The sequence below is a fragment of the Bacillus rossius genome, chromosome 6 (assembly GCF_032445375.1).
Source record: "Bacillus rossius redtenbacheri isolate Brsri chromosome 6, Brsri_v3, whole genome shotgun sequence".
NCBI classification, from domain to species: domain Eukaryota; kingdom Metazoa; phylum Arthropoda; class Insecta; order Phasmatodea; family Bacillidae; genus Bacillus; species Bacillus rossius.
The window spans coordinates 73,231,230-73,248,744 of record NC_086334.1 but is presented as its reverse complement, the minus strand read 5'-3'; the positions used below and the strand labels follow the sequence as shown (position 1 = coordinate 73,248,744).

The following is a 17,515-nucleotide window of genomic DNA, read 5'->3' as shown; positions in this document are numbered from 1 at the left end:
GCTTACTCTGAACAAATAAAGTTTTCTCTCGAACTTCAGTGTTATGATGTATCAAATGGTGTTTGTTGTGTTGTTCACGTCGCATACGTTAATCTGTGGTGGAGCGCGAAACGTTTGTCTGTTTTGAGGTTTTAGAGGTTAGAAATTACGTTGCAGTGGTTGATTGATTCTCGTTTGTTCTACCTCCTGTCCGGTGAAGAGGGACGGGAGGGCAAGATTTTCAATCACAGAGATGTGGTGCAAACGTACGTGAAATAAATGTTTATTGTTAACAAAGGTTTTCACAGTAAACATCACCCTTCAATACACAAATTAAATAGGCTTGACATTAAACTTCAGAGACATTACTTTGAGGAATAACACCATGAGAAGAGCCACGTTTCTGTGAACAAAAAAATAACAATAGTTAAATACACCTACTCTTAAATACAAATTTACACAAGTTTTATTAGGGCCCTTATCTGGAGCCGACAGGGATAGTAAATTAATTTTACATATAGGAAATACCCTTGTAATTAACAAACATCCAAATGAAATTAATTTTACAATTCAAGTTCTGGTCACTTTCCCTTGATTTTAAAATATCCAAAGAAATCGGTTTACTGTTATACAAAGATAAAAGAGACCATGGTGAAGTATATGAACAATGACAACAGAAACGAAATATAATATAGCACAGTTTAAACAACACCATGTAACTTGGTTTCTCTGGTTATGAATATATCCTTTAAATTCATATAACATAAACTCCTACTGTACTATCTTTGAAAATGAACAATTCTTTAAAGTTTTTACTGCATATTTTTTCACTGGACTGTTTTTCTGGTATAGTGTGTATGAGTGTATGTGTGCTCAGTCTTTCTTATTTTATGTTTCACCACGCCCCAAATTACGTGTTCCCAACTCCGAAATGTTTACGTTTTTACGCACACTTTAATCTATGCTGTTATAATAGTGAGTCTTAACTAAACATCAGGCGACAACCACGTCGGTACTTTTATTCCGGTGTACACCCCGCCGATATCGCGGAGAGTCTTATTTTCATTTACTCGCCTCGTGCTGTTGCTGCCTGGTGTTCTACTCAGCCTTGGACGCCTGCTGAATGCTTGCCTGTGGCAGCAGCTGACCTCGCTGAGAAGTATTGGGTCGGCGCCCGACACTCGGTGAGGGCGACGTTGGTGCGGACTCCTGTCCGTCATTACTTCTCCAGATCCACGTAGTTGCTGTGTGCTGCTGCTAGGAAGGATGGTCGTTACACAAGCACTGCATTCATCCGGAATGTATTGTTACTTCGTGAAATGTTTAGTCGAATACTGTCACGTAAATTATACTTTGGTTACTGACGTTTCAAAATGTTACGTCACCGTAGTCCTCAACGTAACTGGTAGTTGGTAAAAATTTACGTAGGGCGTATGATCTGAACCCCTCGTCCGACGCCTGCCCACTGCTACTATTACTCACTGCCGTTATAAATCTCAGGTTCAGTTAAACACATTTATGTCCGTGACTTCTTCACGAGACCTCCTTTATTCAACAGACGAGGCAAATTTTTCTATGTCCTCACTCTGCGAAAATTTGCTAAGTCCAACGAGAACTATTTCATTTCAAATTTCTCTAAGTCCGTCGTTGACTTGTGTCTTCCAACTGAGCTGAAACATTTTCAAAGTCCCTAGGAACTTAGTTTCTGACGGCGTCTCTTACCGTATTCTTCTGGCAGTAGCAGTTGGCACGCCGGGCTGAGTCAGAGACTGACTGACGATCCACTGGAGTGGGCCGTATTTATAGTCCGCTGGGCCCCGACCGATCACACCGAACAACAGTCTGGGTGCCCGCGGCGGAAGTTCGGCTCGTCGGTAGTTCCGGCGCCAAGCCCGCGAAGCCGATCTGAGTCGAAAGGACCCGAGCGGGCCCGATGGCTTGCTGTCAGGCGCGCAGAATTCGAACAGTGCGCGCCCCTGTGTTGCGGTCGGTATCCAGGTGACAGGCAGGGGCGCGGTCTTGAAATTCATCAAAGTTACGCTGTGCGAAACTGCGTAACAATTTAGCTGTAAATTTATTTACCAGTTTAAGTAAATTTTGGGGTAGCAATGCCACACTAGTGATGGAATTTGATCGTCATAGTGAAAATTATGATACTTTAAACAGAAATCATTTTCCATTGAAAATATATGAATTTCGGCGGGAATTTTTAAAAAATATGTTAATTAAAAATACGTTATAGTGAAGTACGTTGTCCCAGTATTCTACTGTAATACAGAGTTTTACATTGAAAAGACAATTCTTTAAAAATTAAATATATATCTTATATGTGTTATATATTTTTTAATAATTAAGACACGATTGAAAAAAGCTATTTTAATATACTTTTTATTAAACTAACTATAACATACAAGCCATAGCTGTAAAATACAAAAAATTGAACGAACGAATAAAAAATGTATTTAAGTTAATTAGAAACTAAACAGTCGTTTCTGTTTAACATTACTGACTTATTAACCGTTCACAAGCATTAATTTATCTCTTAGGAAGCTCAACTAATGATTCTCGGTAGCGGACAAAAGGTGGTCGCACCATTAGGAAGACGTACAAAAACTTAAAAATTTATATGGCAACAAGTGTCGCTACATTTCTAAATCCCCAAAACTGTCTTATATGGAAGGAAGAAACATTTTTCTCAGGTTACTTACTTTTTAAAAAAATTCTTTTGTACTTATTTTTAAATTGGGGCATACATTGAAACCTCGCACCAGTGGTTGGGTTAACACTTCTCCAAGCTATCAGTGTGTACGGCCTGAGCCGTGATAAAATCATCTACGATGCTTGCCCAAAACCCAACGGCACTCCGGAAAAATACGAAGTTCGAGGCAAGCGCTCGTTAAGTTTGACGACACAAAGAGACAGCCAACACACAATTTCACAGATTTCGTCTGGATGATCCGGTATGAACTCCTGGAATCGTTCACCAACAGCACAGCCAAGCGTCGCGATGGTGCCTCAGCATATGTCGCTGAAGGAAGGCGCTATGGCGATCCTTTCAATCACGACCGACGGCACCGGGAGTGAAGCGAGTCTGACCATAGACAGACGTGGTAACAAGGTAAGTCTCCATTGGATCATGTGGAGCTGCGAAAAGACTTAAAGGCTATACAATAGCGAACAAGACAAGAAATCATGAGTCAGTAAACTGTTTGCAAAAATGTACGGAAGAAAAAGCATGTAGACACAAAAAGAAAGAACATTTAACTTTTAGTTACAAACGGTTAGAGAGTTGGAGAAAACGAAATGCCAGCTATAAAAAATACAAGAAAATTATGCTGCCTCACCAAACATAAAAAAAAAAAAAACTTTCTATTTTTAAATTTTCGTTTTTCACTTATAAATTCAATAAAAATAAAATAAATTAATTTATAAAAAATAATTTAACATTTCATAAATAAATACGTACTTTCCTCTTTTAAAAGAAGTACACAATATTTAATTTAAAAAAAAATATTTTGAAAACCTAAGTATTAAAAGTATAAAATAATAAGTAAGATTAAGTTTTTTTACGCTGGTAGATTATTTAAAATATTGTTCTGATCAACTACTGGAAGAGGTTTTGTCTTTGAAAACCTGCTGTTGATTTTCTGTTTTGAAGCAAGTTATTCATACATAACTTTTAAATTTAAAAAATCAGCTGATTTTAATCAACATGATATTTATGCCACGTAATGAACTAATCCATAGAAAAAATTGGTATTAAATAATTTTTATGAAATATTTCATAACATTTGTTGAAACTATCTTACAAATTCGTAGATGAATTTTGTTATCGTAAAATACCATTAACAATAAAAATACATACTTAAAATTTTTTAATTGTAATTATTTTCGAATTTAAGTAATAACTTAAATGGGTATTAATGTTGCTTTTAATTGTTTAATATTTGTAATTTAAGAAACAGAAATATGATATTGTTTACTTTATAATACATCATATTTTAGTATTTCTTAAGAAGTTTTATAAAATGATTTTAACTATATATTTTTATTCAATAACAAAAAAAAATAAAACAAATATTCTGCTTGAAAAAATATTATTATTACTTACTTTGGTACCTACTCTCTGCATCTAGTAGATAACACAAAATCAGCACCCGAATGGTTTTATTAAAATACAATTTAAAACAAACTACAAAAAATGATACCAAAAATACGTGCATGAACCCAGCCCGAAAATATTTTGTTAAAGAACACGTCCTCAATAGACAGAGCAAATACATAACGGTGTAGAAATAAGCACTTTATTTAATCAAAAACTATTTTGTAAATCATAATAGCTCTACTTTATTTGACGCAATTTTTTTATGAAATACTTGGACTTCTTAGAAACATGAATTAAAATATAGAGTCCAAATAATTTAATTGTGACCCGAAAATAGTGTTTACTACAATAAGCGCTAAAAAAATATAACCTTTACATATTGGTAATTATTGTTTATATAAAAACTAATTTTTATAAAAAATATTAAATTACGGAAAATTATTTGTATAAACATCGTACAAAATGATTATTCCTAAACTGCCAGCAGTTAATAAAAGATATTAAATTAAATGACCGCATTTATATTCAAAGATATAATTAACAAAAATTACCATTAAAAATACACCAATAAAAAATTAATTAAAAAAAATTATGTACCAAAATCCTTTACTAAGCGCTGGTGGAGTGCACGAATATTTCATGTTTAAGTCAGTTTACTTCTTGAAATATAAACTAAAAAAAATTATTAATTCCAAACCAAGTTATGTTCGCCCACTGAAGCGCACGCAAAATGCGGAAACCGATATTCTGGCCCACCACAAGGTCACGTAGCATAACTTCAGTTCATCCGAACCAACACCATATACAAGCAAATCAGCTGTACTCACTCGTAGCTAATCTCAAACAATGCATTTAAATTCCTTCATGCCTTGTAATAGATATGTCTTGCCTGTCCCTCTAAAGCCGATCAAACCTGCTCGAGGCTATTCGTGTAAAATTCAAAGTCTCGTGAAAAGTTTTGCACCGCGCCCGGGCATGGCCTGTACACTCACAGTCGCGAGCCAAGTATACTCCCCGCGCGCACAGGTGCTACAACGAGGTCTCGCCTCGGCTAGCAGCGGACTCGTCACTTCGCAACACACACTTGCCAACTTCTTTTTTACAGGGCAGCCAACTCACACTCCTATTGCCAACTGTCACGTAAACTCTCTAAACGAGGAAACTGATTCCACACTCCCGCGCAACGCCCCAGCGATACAATAGAATTAAAAACAAGAAATAATTAAAAAGGCTAGGATAAATGACTTTAAATTTAAAAAAAACTAAAATAACTTTAAAATATAACAAACATTAAGATATTAAAAAAAAGTTAGTAAAATATATAAGTAAACAAAGATAAACTCTTTTTTTATTTTTTATACAAAAACAAGTTTCAAAAGCAAAACAGTATGTTGGCCGGAATCCTGGCCACATTACTTTTATAAGCTAAGAAATAATATATGTTGGTTTATTTTTTTTAATAATATTCACGACCTCACAGTTACATATTGACTAGAATTACATTTGATATGATTGATTTTACATAAAGTAATGTTTATATTTGTGTAACATTTGTAGTAATATATTAACGGAGACCATATTATTTATTACAAAACATAGTAAAAAAACATTAAATGAATTTCACTGCCCTTCAAAAATTAGGACATAAATACATATCATTTGATTCGTCACAATTTAAATACATGTTATGTGCCTCGTCTAATGTTTGTTATCTTACTCGTAAGTTTGCTGCGAAACTAATCTTTGTAAAATATCTTTTTTCTTGGGTTATTCATTTCTATATTTATTTTTCAAAACCAGACAACCCAAACTTTAAAAGTAAAAAAGAAGCGTTTCTACAAGACCCTGGAGGACAGGGAGGACAGATGGAACTCGTCGCGCATCACGGAGTTCCAGACGGGAGCGAGCAGGCCACCGTCGCTGCGAGTCGCACTATAGACCAGCGAGTAGTGTGTCCAAGCGAGTAGTGTGTCCAAGCGAGTGGGGACTCGCAGTCAGAGCGGCAGCGCACTTGGCTGCCCGCCAGCAACTAGCTGAGGAGAGCAGGGAAGAGGGTTGCCGACTCGCTCAGCGAGTAAACGAGGTGGGCGTACGGATGTACCCCGATGCTCGTTCACCGAGCAGAGACGAGGCGAGTTATCACCGTGTTGTTTGCCCGCGTAGTCTACGGCTGACTTCTTGATTTTTATTTGAAACTAGAAATTATTCCATGTCCCTGTTTACGGAAGAAACCTATTAATTTTTTACCATTATCAGAGAGTGTCGTGAATTTGCACTAATTATTATTTTTTTGTTTGTCTAATGTGCCATTCTACAATAGAGGACCATTAACAGAATAACATAAGTAAAATAACGTATGAATCATACCATTTTCTAAAAGTTCTCTTAAAATTATGGTATTAATACAAATATTTTTGCAAGTCCAGGATCTGCTTCATGATTTTGGTCGGTGTCGTGTCCACCATGTTGGATGACCTTGACCCAGACCGTCATAATGGATGACCTTAACCGGGCCAACATTTTTATAATGACACCACAGCCGCCATTTTAGATTACATCGTGGATTCTATATACTTCTACCATCTTCGATCATGCTTTTTTAGTATAGAGAACTTTCCGTAATATTGTATTATGACATCGCATTCACCATCTTGTTTTCGTCTAATGGAGATAGCTGTCTTGGATGATGTAAAACCCTCCATATTGCTTTCGTCTATGGAATTCGCCATATTTTAAGATGTAATGGTCACCATCTTTGTTTCTGGTGTTTGTTCCTTCTGCACACCAGCATCGCTCTGTCTCATACAAGCTAGGTTAAAACCATGCTAACTGCTATTATTTTTGTAGCAGCAAACCACGGTCTGATTACCATCTTTGCCTTGCTGGGTGGATCTTTAGGTTTCTCCAGTTTATTAGAAACGAACAAAAACAAGGTGTGATTCCGTCTGAAATATAATTACTCCATACTGAGGAAACATATAACAGATACAAGAAAATATTAACGTACAGTATTAATTACATTCTTAAACAGCTCTCAGGTATATTAAAAAAAATTATTGGCCGGCCGTACATGGAATTATCAAAAGTTTCATTTACTAAAAATACATAAACCAATAAAAAAAATACAAATATGTTTAAACTATCCCAGGATAAACTTAAAGTCCATAAATTATATTTATCTAATTAACTGCATCTGACGACGTAATTTAAAGAAAGTTCAGAAAAGGGTCAAAAGATACAGAAGCACCGGAGGTCGGGCTTCGTTTCCCGGAGATCACGCTGGTACATGATGCCAGGGCGCCTGTGTGTTGTTGAGGAAGGGAGATGAAAAAGCCAATTCGGCGTCCGGCTCTCGGACCCTGGCTGGAACAGTCCGAATCAAAACTGATCAGAACTTGAACACAGACAGTATACGGGGCAGAAAATGCCCGGAAAAGTTAAGGGGAGGTTGAGGAAAGTCGCGGATCGTCACTCACCAGACAGGGGAGTTGGCTTCTGTTTACCGATGCGTCGCCAGCCAGGAACTGGATCCCGCGATTACGCGGCTGGGCGCGGTCGTTTCTACCATTTCAAAATAAATAATTTAACAGAAAACTAACTATCACACTTTGTACTATGCAGACGGACTAAACTACATAAAGAAGATTATAGGGATAGCATCCCTTATTTAGGCGACTACATAGTCGGTTGCGGCCGGACGGAAGTCTTGCAGTGTCTCGTCGACTCGCCGATAATCAAACGGTCCGTCTGCAGTCGCGACGCGAAGTGTCCCGCGGAGAACCGCGTCTCGTAATTAAAAGTAAATCTTGAATCATTTTGGGGGGGAGGGGGCTGGGAGTCCGGACCGAAAAGTCCCGAAGTTCCCCGAGAGGGCGTCATAAAAAAACTCTGACTGATGTCTCGAAGTTGGTAGCACTGGCCGACTTTAGCGCTATCTGTTGAGGGCTGTCTGAAATAAAAAAGAATCGACTCGCCCAAGGCGTCTGCTTAAACCAAGGGTTAAAGGGCGCAGTCTAGTTGCTACACTCTGGCGGCCAAGATAATAAGTTACTGTTTCTGCCGCGAGATGTCGTGGGGTGGTCCATCCTGGCACACACATTTTTTATGCGAGGCGTCCTTGGAGACAGTCGCTGTCTGCTGGGGTTTCTGATCTGTCATTGGCCTTAGGCGAATTCTTAGAACTGAGCGGGAAGAGTGGTGGAGTAAGGGGGGGGGGGGGGGGGGAGAAAACGCAACGACGCTGGGAACAAGCATCCATTACGTGCTTCCAGGGGAGTGAACCTAATATGTATTCGTGACTGTAAAGGCTATGGTCAGCTCGTCTCTGAGAAATGGTAACAGCTCGCCCAGAGCTGCTGTAGGCGTTTTTAGTCATGAAGTGAAGTAACTTTACAGGACTGGGGCGTGCCTGTAAGTGAGGGAAATTTTAAACTGGCTGCCAGCAAAGTATTAGATCTGCATAATATCAGATACATCTCTGGGAAAGGTGCTTCAGACTACTGGCACAAAGTTTAACTTAGGGGAGTACACCAGTCTAACAAAGTGTAAATCGCCCTTTAGTAACCAAATTATAGAGCAAATAAAATTTCCAAAAATAATTTAAAATTATATAAAATTATAGAAAAAAGTGTCGAAATGCCTAATTTCCGGCACAATCAATGTTCCATTACTTACTAGTTTATGACCCGTATAGACTAATTATATTTCATTTTAATACAAACTATATTTGACGCGAGGTGATTTGAAACATGGCAGGTTGGACCTTTGGTATGGAAAACATAGTACTTTGAGACATACACAAGATTAATAATTAAATTAAGTAATTAAAAATATAATTAACACATCTTGGGACATGTAAATTTTTTTAAATTAGGGAATAATGACAATACATACATATTGGAGGCCAAGCCACCAACTTTGTTTCAAATACTTCCTACTAGAAGCGCTATGCTCGTTTATTGTTCATGCAGTCTGCTGGAGTGTAGTATCGCAATTTTTGTTTTAAATATGTTCTACTAGGTGCTCCCGTGTACCGCATTGCACACTTCGTTAGATAGAGTATGCTGCCGACATTTTTTTTTTAATTCTTGCTACTAGAAGCGCTGTTGTCGCATATTGCACGCATATGCTAGAGTGCATGGTAGCATTTTGGTTAAATTTATAAGCGTTAGAGTGCAGTAGTGTTAATAACCAGAACATTTTAGAATACGCCATTTGATGGCGAACTTGGCTAAAATATTTAAAATATGTAATTATCAACATAAAAGTTTGGAAAATTCTGCAAAATATTATTTTAAAAATTAATATGTTTAATATTTATTTATATCATCGGTTGGATCCTTGGCCGGGGGCAGGATATTATTTTTTCTTAAAAAAATTATTTAAATAAACATGATGAAATATCCCCAAAGTGGCTTAACTTCCTCATATACCAGCTTTCAGTATGAGGCTGAGGGCGTATTGCCTGCATTTTGAAAACTGTATTTATTACCCTAAATGTTTCAAAACATTCTAAAAATCCTTAAATTTTTACATAAAACATATTGTTCTGTTCTTTTAGTTTCCTTTCTAGGTGTGATTCTTTGTCAGTGCTTAAATTACCAAATAATTTTTAAATTAATTATTTGAAATGTTTTTTTCCATCACTTTTCGACAAGTTTAATAATCTTCATTACCAATACCAAGGACGCTATATAAGATAACTGCCCGATTCTAAGAATATGTTAGGAAACATCAGCAAGTATACCAGCATTAAATATATATAATACTGCCATTGAGGCCATATGCGTCGCAAATTATGATTATTTCTATACATATATGCCAAGCGTTTACGAATCACGAGGATTTCTTCGTCGATACTTGTCAAACCTTTCAAACAAATCATGAACTATTTGAAGCAGACAAGATAAGCTTCTTCGAATTTCCAGGGCTACATAATCTATTTAACCTATTACAATCATATATACGAACTAAGCATGTTTTATGCTTGCTACAGAATCACGCAACCCTGAGCAATTTAATTTTTTGTCCTGACTACTTGAAAATTCACATTCATCTAGAACACACATTTAGATGCACAGATGACTAAAAGGACATATATTGAGACACATTTTCAGGTTTTTGAAAACATATTAAGAAACATATTCGTCATCTAGGAAAATATTTGCAAACACATTCAACAAAAAGGATATTCATTTGTAATTTAGAACATTCACTTGGACACATATTGGTAATTTAGGACCCAATTAACACACACATTTGGACACACATTAAATAAAAAGACACACACATTGTTTACATGGCACACATTTTGCCACATATTCGTCATTTAGGTACACATTTCAGGAAACATTAAGAAAAAACGCACCAATGCACCACATTCAATTAAAAAAACATATTCGACCTCCAGGATACACATTTGGACATACATTTCTCATAATAGCTAAGCATTTTGTTCCAATAGGTCACAAACAATTGTAAAATACTTTTTTAATCAAATTTATGAATAAAAAATATATAAAATTATTTCCGCCTACATATAAAATTTTTATTGTATAAATAACACAACTCCCAGGAATTCCAAATACAAAGGATATCTCATCCACGCAAGAATAATCTCTTCCACACAGAGAAGCCTGACAACAAATCCATTTGGATAGTCACGTGATAAGTAATCCGACTCTTCTAGTGTTTCATATTCTTAATACCTAAATGTCAATATTTTGGTAATAGTAGTATAGTTTGGCCGGTCCGAGATCAGGATGCAGGATGTGGAGCCGAGAGCCGATCCACATCTCTGACGTCACGTCCATCTCTGTCGTCACGGCGGCCATCTTGGATAAGCGTAACAGGACACAGCGTAACGGGACACAGCGTAACGGGACTAATCGTAACGGGACAAGTAGATCACGACGGCCATTTTGGATCCGCCATCTTGGATCCGCCATTTTGGATGACGTCATTGTGTGTGTTCTCGAACATTCCGACGTTGTGTTTTCCGACATATTGGATCCTATTAATGCTGCAATTTTTGTTACGGTCGCCATCTTGAAATTTGGACGCCATCTTGAAAATCTTTAATTATTATCCGATTTTAATGAAAAAAATTCCAAAATACATCAAAAAATTAACTTATTAGAATTCTGATTGATTATATCGATCATCGTCCTCGGTTCGAACCCGGTGAGTGCAAAAAAAACTAAAAATGGCGACAGGCTCCTTCCTCAATGGTGGATGCAGACAGACTGACTCCTACCACTTTTTTTTCAAAGCATATATATCGTCAGCTAGTATGACGACATGTCCGCCATCTTGTCTCCGTCCGCTGGAGATCACCATCTTATTTTCGTCCGCTAGAGTGTGATGATACCATGTTAGAATAATTATCTGGTCACCACACCTTTGACCTTGACCTTGATCTTTGCCCTTGAAATTTGACCTTGACCTTGAACTTTGACCTTGACCTTGAAATTTGACCTTGACCTTGAACTTTGACCTTGACCTTGAAATTTGACTTTGACCTTGAACTTTGACCTTGACCTTGAAATTTGACCCTGACCTTGAAATTTGACCTTGACCTTGAAATTTGACATTAACCTTGAAATTTGACCTTGACCTTGAAATTTGACCTTGACCTTGAAATTTGACCTTGACCTTGAAATTTGACCTTGACCTTGAAATTTGACCTTGACCTTGAAATTTGACCTTGACCTTGAACTTTGACATTGACCTTGAAATTTGACCTTGACCTTGAAATTTGACCTTGACCTTGAAATTAGACTTTGTCCTTAAAAATTGACTTTGTCCTTGTCGACCATCATGGATCCTACATTTTATGTTCAGTACAGGCTACCAGGAGCTACCACCTGCTGGAGTACGCCATCTTGTGTGTGTACTTGTATTATAGAGTACATTTCCATCTGGATAATTTTATTCTAACCTGCTACAGTGCAGTAATCATTTATTACGGAGGTGCCCCCCCCGCCATCTTGAAATTCGGCCGCCATCTTGAAATTCGGCCACCATCTAGAAATCATGTAATAATGTAGCTAGAAAAGCGGGAAAAATTCCAAAATTCATTAAATAAATCACTCATTAACTTACATATCGATTCGATCCGCTCCAGTCCTTGGTTCGATCATCGATCGATGCAATAATGTTTAATTTTATGAAGAAAAATTTAATTCCAATAAACCATGTTCAACATTCTTAAAGAGACTTTAAATAATCTACTACCATCATCTTATCAGACATCAAGACCACCATATTGGAAATTCGTAATTGTAATGCTAGAGATTCGGGAAAAAGTTCAAAATTCATTAAATAATTTTGTAATCCATATAATAATTGATTGGATCGACTAAGGTCCTTGGTTCGATCCCTGGCCGATACAAAACAACTTTAATATTTTAAAAAAAGTACCACTAAAGTGGCAGGTTTGAGAAAATAAAAAACACCACAAGTTCCTTTAAAAAATTTTTTATTACATACATACTACTACAACTACAAAAAAATACACAGACAAATTACTAAAACCGTTTGGATTCCTCGATTCAAACAGTCTTCTTATTGTACGGACTAAGCCTTTTACATGACTTTAAATGTCTATCCGATCCGGTCATCACCGCAGTCAGAGACGGACTGAAGTTCATATCACTTATATAGTCTCATTAGCCGGTACAACACATGAGTCAAATCAATAACCATGTTCATTATACGTCTCGGAGCATTTTTTATAATGACGATGTAAGCTATCGAGACGTGAAATTAGTTTATTGCACTTATTGCACTGAAATTGTATTCTTTGAACATTATTAGAACAACCGCTTCTTTCATGTCTGCGAGCATTTAAGGTGATAGTAAATGATGCACCACAGTATTTGCACTGATGCGAAGTACGCTCTTCATTAATTGAAGTATTCAATGCTGATGAAACTTCAGCTGATGGTGGAACAGCACATATCGAAGTCTCCATCAGTGTTGTCAGAGGCGTTGCCAACGGGAACTGCTCCAACATCGTCGGCGCTGACGTCATGGTTCCCGTAGTCGATGCTACATCCTCCATCGAGTTCGACGTTAAAGTCGGTAAAGATGCCATCGAAGTCTCAAGAACAGGCAATTACACGACTTATGCACCAGAAGAAACAAACTAGGTGATCCGTACACCGTCGACGGCAGTAACAAACTGAGCGTCCTGCTGTCTAGGACTCGTTTATATACATTAACCGGTTTGAATAATACGCTAGTCAAATCAAGAACAATTTAGTAAAATACTAGAGTCAAAACAACATTAAAAAAATAGAAGCACCATCAACAAAAAAGGAAGCACATTTGGAAGCACCATCAAAAAAGGAAGCACATTTGGAAGCATCATCAAAAATAAAAAACAATAGGAAGCACCGACTACGAAAAGGGAGCACATTTGGAAGCACCGACTACGAAAAGCAGCACATTTGGAAGCACCGAAAACGAAAAGGCAGCACATTTGACAGCACCGACAACGAAAAGGCAGCACATTTGGAAGCACCGACTACGAAAAGGCAGCACATTTGGAAGCACCGTCATCGAAAAGGCAGCACAATTGGAAGCACCGACTACGAAAAGCAGCACATTTGGAAGCACCGACAACGAAAAGGCAGCACATTTGGAAGCACCGACAACGAAATGGCAGCACATTTGAAAGCACCGACTACGAAAAGGCAGCACATTTGGAAGCACCGACTACGAAAAGGCAGCACATTTGGAAGCACCGCCTACGAAAAGGCAGCACATTTGGCAGCACCGACAACGAAAAGGCAGCACTTTTGTAAGCACCGACTACGAAAAGGCAGCACATTTGGAAGCACCGACAACGAAAAGGCAGCACATTTGGAAGCACCGACTACGAAAAGGCAGCACATTTGGAAGCACCGACTACGAAAAGGCAGCACATTTGGAAGCACCGACTACGAAAAGGCAGCACATTTTGAAGCACCGACTACGAAAAGGCAGCACATTTGGCAGCACCGACAACGAAAAGACAGCACATTTGGAAGCACCGACTACGAAAAGGCAGCACATTTGGCAGCACCGACAACGAAAAGGCAGCACATTTGGAAGCACCGACTACGAAAAGGCAGCACATTTTGAAGCACCGACAACGAAAAGGCAGCACATTTGGAAGCACCGACTACGAAAAGGCAGCACATTTGGAAGCACCGACTACGAAAAGGCAGCACATTTGGCAGCACCGACAACGAAAAGGCAGCACATTTGGAAGCACCGACTACGAAAAGGCAGCACATTTGGCAGCACCGACAACGAAAAGGCAGCACATTTGGAAGCACCGACTACGAAAAGGCAGCACATTTTGAAGCACCGACAACGAAAAGGCAGCACATTTGGAAGCACCGGTAACGAAAAAGGCAGCACATTTGGAAGCACCGACAATGAAAAGGCAGAACATTTGGAAGCACCGTCATCGAAAAGGCAGCACATTTGGCAGCACCGACAACGAAAAGACAGCACATTTGGAAGCACCGACTACGAAAAGGCAGCACATTTGGCAGCACCGACAACGAAAAGGCAGCACATTTGGAAGCACCGACTACGAAAAGGCAGCACATTTTGAAGCACCGACAACGAAAAGGCAGCACATTTGGAAGCACCGACTACGAAAAGGCAGCACATTTGGAAGCACCGACTACGAAAAGGCAGCACATTTGGCAGCACCGACAACGAAAAGGCAGCACATTTGGAAGCACCGACTACGAAAAGGCAGCACATTTGGCAGCACCGACAACGAAAAGGCAGCACATTTGGAAGCACCGACTACGAAAAGGCAGCACATTTTGAAGCACCGACAACGAAAAGGCAGCACATTTGGAAGCACCGACTACGAAAAGGCAGCACATTTGGAAGCACCGACTACGAAAAGGCAGCTCATTTGGCAGCACCGACAACGAAAAGGCAGCACATTTGGAAGCACCGACTACGAAAAGGCAGCACATTTGGAAGCTCCATCAAAAAAAAAAAAAGGCAAAAAGGAAGCACAAGTTACGAGATCTAAGTCTTAGTTAGAAATCAGAATACAAGAAATAAAAACATTAAATTCTTATAATTTAAATTATTTATTTTATTGCTTTACATTATACAAATGCAAGTAAAACAAGCCATTATTGTATGTAGCCAGCATTCCTCAGTTCCTTGAGTATGAAGGATATTTCTTTGATGCACGAATAGTTTCCTGCACAAAGCGAACCATGTAGAAGTCTTAGCCGGTCAACCAATATGTTTGGATCTTTCCATGATGTGTAATCATTCTCTTCTACCACCATCTTCCTTGCACCTTTATAATAAATATTATGATCTCTGGTGTCTTCCGTTTTACCACCAACCTTAGGGTAACTTTCATGCTTGAGACGGCGATCATCACAAGCTTGATCAGATTTATTTAATATATCACGCCGTTTCCACCGTTTCGGTCTCAGGACACCGCCACATTCTTCGATCTTGGCAGCTTTAGGTGCTTCATCAGAGTCTATGTCTTTGTCAACAGCCTCAGAGTCACTGTAACAATCACCATAGAAGGAATCGTCTTCACCCAATTTACCGTAATAATTCGATGTTGATGATGTTGAAGTGTCTTCATCGTCTTCATGCTTCCTTTTTAGGAGTCCATAATTTTTACAAAGTAGGAAAGATCTACTTGAATTCGGCTGGAATATATTCTCACTTTTCACGTTAAGGATTCTTCCATTGTCTTCATTCTTCCGTAAATCATCAACCTCCTTCAATTTAAGTTCTTTGTCGAGATCGGAAGAACCAAGAAAATTATTGTCGTAATGCAGATCACTCTTCCTTAGGCTAGTAGATTCATCGTTGTCCTCTAGCTTGTACGCAGGCTTGGCGCTACAAGTTCTGCCATGTCTTTTTAGGCTCTCTCTCCGCGTAAACGACTTGCTACATCGAACACAACTTATCATATTGCGCAGTGGATTTTTAACACAGTCATTCTTCTCATGTTGTCTTTTATTCTTTCTCAAGATAAACTCTTTACTGCAAAACTTACACCTATGTTCTTTCGATACAGCGTCAGATCCCGAATCGGAATTCATATTAGTTACTGAGACTAATGCCAGATACCAATTGAGTGTTTTAAATTAGATGCAATACTTAAATATAAATTTTTTCATATTTCATCAGCGAGAATTAATATATCTCATGCAAAAGTACTTTATGCATGTAGTTCTGCTTTTCAACAACAGATGTCGCCACATGTTGCTTGCAGGTAAATTATATTTAGTTCTTTTATGCGGGATGCGGGATGCTCACTAACGATCGCAAAAGAAGGATGGCTTCGTTAGACTCCAAGGAAAAGGAAGTTCGTCTTGCATGTTGGTGCTCCACAGATGTCTCATAGCGTAATATTAATTTGTCTGAAAATGATTTTTTTTCCACCTGATAAAAATATTGCAAGTTTTGATTTAGTAGCAGAAATTATCGAATTAAATGTAACTCCAAATAAAATGACATGTCTCATCAGACAAAAAAAAATCCATGCAGAGAGCGGTTTCTCAGAATAGTCAGAAACACTTGAAGAAACCACAGGAATGATTGCAAGAACACGGGGAAAACCACCATAATATTGACAAGAATAATCGGAAGCACACGGAGAAAACCGCCACAAGTTTTCTTTGATATCATAAAAATACAAAAAAAAATAATAATAAATTAAAAAATAAAAACGAAAAAAATTCAAACATTCTGGCTTGTACTAGAACTCTAACTTTGCACATGAAAGAGAAGTTCACAAGCATGAGATATATTAATTCTCGCTGATGAAATATGAAAAAATTTATATTTAAGTATTGCATCTAATTTAAAACACTCAATTGGTATCTGGCATTAGTCTCAGTAACTAATATGAATTCCGATTCGGGATCTGACGCTGTATCGAAAGAACATAGGTGTAAGTTTTGCAGTAAAGAGTTTATCTTGAGAAAGAATAAAAGACAACATGAGAAGAATGACTGTGTTAAAAATCCACTGCGCAATATGATAAGTTGTGTTCGATGTAGCAAGTCGTTTACGCAGAGAGAGAGCCTAAAAAGACATGGCAGAACTTGTAGCGCCAAGCCTGCGTACAAGCTAGAGGACAACGATGAATCTACTAGCCTAAGGAAGAGTGATCTGCATTACGACAATAATTTTCTTGGTTCTTCCGATCTCGACAAAGAACTTAAATTGAAGGAGGTTGATGATTTACGGAAGAATGAAGACAATGGAAGAATCCTTAACGTGAAAAGTGAGAATATATTCCAGCCGAATTCAAGTAGATCTTTCCTACTTTGTAAAAATTATGGACTCCTAAAAAGGAAGCATGAAGACGATGAAGACACTTCAACATCATCAACATTGAATTATTACGGTAAATTCGGTGAAGACGATTCC

At 38.0% G+C, this 17,515-nt stretch overlaps 1 long non-coding RNA gene across 1 annotated transcript in view; it reads right to left on the bottom strand.

Moving 5' to 3' along the window:
* Nucleotides 1-260: 260 nt before the first annotated feature.
* LOC134533572 (uncharacterized) overlaps nucleotides 261-17,515 on the bottom strand; it is a 127,364-nt gene continuing 110,109 nt past the window's right edge. The window contains exon 2 of the long non-coding RNA XR_010075339.1: nucleotides 261-382. This is a non-coding gene — a long non-coding RNA (uncharacterized LOC134533572). The remainder of the gene's footprint in view (nucleotides 383-17,515) is intronic.